Below are 3,285 nucleotides of genomic sequence, written 5' to 3' on the forward strand. Positions count from 1 at the left end.
TACAGATCAAATCTATACAGCCCTCAGTTAGTAAAATTATATATAAAATTAGAGCATACTGAGGGGACCCCACACAAGTTAAGATCTGTTGAATCCAAAGTTATTTTTTTTAATTGGAATATAGTTGATTTACAATGTTGTGTTAGTCCCAAGTGCACAGCAAAGTGAATCAGTTTTACATATATGCATTGTTTTATGTATACATATACACAATATATAACTATATATATAACAATGCATATATGTGTGCATATTATACATATATAGCATATATACATATGTACATAGTTATATATATGTATACAGTGATATATTTATATATATATATATACATACAGCTATATATGTATACAATATATAACTTAGTCCTGTGCCTGGTCTATATTAAGTAGTTACACTTAGCCCAGTGCCTGGTCCATAGTAAATAACTGATAAATGCTAGTTGTAGTCATTATAGCTCTGGTTCATCTATTGCTGAATCCTCTCATTGCACACACAGAGTGGCATACTGTAACTGAATAATAACTCTTTGATCTCTAAAAGAAGAAATGAATTTGAGTCCTACAGACATTACAAGAACTTGATATTTTATGTCACAGTTTATTTAACTTTCCCAAAACACTGATGGTGGATATTATTTCTCTTACGTCCTTGAGGAAGCCAAGGCTGTGTTGGAATACTTGAAATATATTTCTCTAAATAATACACGTGGTCACTTTAACCCATGAAAACAAACATGTCCACGTACTATAGAAAAACCAACAAAAGTCAGTTTACTAAGGTAGAGAAACGATGGTGCTCACCCCACCTTCAGAATCTGTGAAAGTTTCAGGAAAATTGTTGCATTTTCCTGAGAAGTGTGTTCCAGAATGAACGCGTTGTGTGCTCTTGGTGCCAGACACTGTTCTAGTGCTTTCTCACGCCACCCTTGCAAGCACCCAGCACGACCTGGGAGTGGGTACTCTTGCACCTATTTGACAGAGAAGGGAACTGAGGCTCAGCGAGTCAGCCAAATGTTTCCATCTTACGCTGTGGGTGAAATTTCATACCCAGGTCTGGGTGACTCCAGTGCCCTTTTTCTCTTCCACAACAGCACACTGCCTCCCACGAGTTTCCTGAAATAGAACCAGAAAAGAGTCTGACTCATAATCCTCCTTGTCACAAAGCCATCTCAAAAATCTCTGGCTTGAAAAAGACTTTCAGGACAACAGGTCAGGCAATCCTCCCCGAGGTTGGAATCTCCTTCATGACATCTTCCAAATCAACTTCACTGCCCTCAAACACGTCCGCGACAGATAGCCGGCCACTTCCATGGAGGGTTAGCAAGACCAAGAGGCACAGAAGGTCTCTGGCTCAACCCTTCATTAGCTGGATAATGACATTGAGGCACAAAGAAAGCATACATCACCCAGGATCACACATAGAGTAGCAAATCCTCAGATGACTGAGGGTCATTTTCTAGAACAACTTTACCAGACCTCAAAGCCAAACTGAATAAATGTGAGAGACAATGCTACTCCATCATAGACTATTCAGCTCAAGTATTCATTAAAATAAAAGATTCTTCCAACTCATCCTGGACAAGATCTATGCTTTCCAGAGTGGTCTCCCACTGTGAAATGTAATTCCTCTGAAATGATTTCCTTTCCTTGCCCAAGTTCCTATAAGAAAAGGCAACAATAAACTCAGATGGGTTAAGAATGTTACGGTTGACAAAACCTTAACCCTGGGAAGCAGGCAGTACAGGAATTAGAATCTATTCATCAGATAAGAGACAAGCTGGACCATTGTATTGGTCAGTGTGGCAGGCAAATATAAGTAGAACCTTGAACACATGAAGCTACCGAGGTGTGAGCTCTTTATCATTCTTACCCTACTCTGATGGGGGCTGGCAGTAGGAAGGTAGAGCGGGTTCTTCTCCATGTGTTCAGAGATCCTGGCTCCTCCTCTGTAATGGTCTGTAACCACCTAGACCTTGGAGTCTTCGCTCATCCCTGTCTAGCAGATGACAGAAGAAACAGTATGTGGAGGATCCCATGAAAGATTTGAATGGTTCAGGAGTGGAAGCAGAAAATAAAACTTCTGCTCAGGAGTACATCAGTCAGAACCCAGGCTTACAGTCATATCTGGTGGAAGGGCATTGGGACAAGTAAACTAACAGTGGGCTCAGGAGGAAGGACACATTTCTTTGGGTGATTTTAATAAACATTGGATAGTTTCTGTCAGAGTCATCTTGATTTCCCAGTATATCAGGTAGGGATCTGAGCTAGGATTTCAACACAATTATTCTAATGATTATTACAAGATCCTTTTCAGGACTCAGTGCTGAAGCAACATTAAGTAACAACTTCAAGGTAATGAGTCAGATTCCTATGATTTTTTTTTCTCCTGCTAATCTTGCTAATTGGTGAAGAACCCACCTGCCAATGCAGGAGACACAGGAGATGTGGGTTCGACCCCTGGGTTGGGAAGATCCCCTAGAGGAGGAAATGGCAACCCACTCCAAGATGCTTACCTGGGAGATGCCATGAACAGAGGAGCCTGGTAGGCTATAGTCCATAGGGCTGCAATGAGTTGGACACAACTGAGCTTGCGCGTATGCACACACACAGAGCCTTGCTTATTACCACCTTTGGTGGCTTGCAAGTTATACAGACACTTCCTGTCCCACAGACAGGGTTCATCCCAGGGCAGTGAGGGCCCAGCACCTTTCTTTCTATTCAGTGTCCTCAGTCAGATTTCTCTAGCATTTGGGGGAATCTGTCTGAGATCATCTTTGTTAAATATTTCATGAGTCAGCATTTTACCAAGTGCCTGCTTTGCATTAGGGGCCACCAACGTCCTGGACACTGGAGATCTCGAAATAAATGAAACACAGGATTGGTGCTGTAAGAGCTTACACAGTGCCTAGAAAGAAGCTGGGAAGCTAAAGCATTAAAAAGGAGGTTGACAAGTATTGTAATAAATTTGGACACAAAGAGTAATGTAAATATGGTGGGAATGAAAGTAAACGTGCCTGGGGAAGCTTTCAAGCTGGAAGCATTTTTTAAGGTGAAATTTGAAGGATAAGTAATGATTCCCAAGGAGAACACACTGTGAGTATGCCTGTACATGTTCAGTCATGTCCAACTCTTTGTGACCCCATAGGTTGCAGCCCACCAGGCTCCTCTGTCCATGGAATTTTCCAGGCAAGAATACTGAAGTGGGTTGCCATTTCCTCCTCCAGGAGATCTTCCCAACCCAGGAATCAAACTTGAATCTCCTATGTCTCCTGCACTGGTGGGC

The 3,285-nt window shown here is 41.7% G+C and overlaps 1 long non-coding RNA gene across 1 annotated transcript; it reads right to left on the reverse strand.

The window, feature by feature from the left end:
• Window positions 1-603: 603 nt before the first annotated feature.
• On the reverse strand, window positions 604-2,630 carry LOC132659567 (uncharacterized). The gene is made up of 3 exons (XR_009600123.1): window positions 2,516-2,630; window positions 1,873-1,998; window positions 604-1,115 (listed from the first exon to the last, which is right to left on the reverse strand). It is a non-coding gene; the product is annotated as an uncharacterized LOC132659567 (long non-coding RNA).
• Between the last annotated feature and the right edge of the window lie 655 nt (window positions 2,631-3,285).

Source organism: Ovis aries, chromosome 3 (genome assembly GCF_016772045.2).
Source record: "Ovis aries strain OAR_USU_Benz2616 breed Rambouillet chromosome 3, ARS-UI_Ramb_v3.0, whole genome shotgun sequence".
In the NCBI taxonomy this organism is placed as follows: Eukaryota; Metazoa; Chordata; class Mammalia; order Artiodactyla; family Bovidae; genus Ovis; species Ovis aries.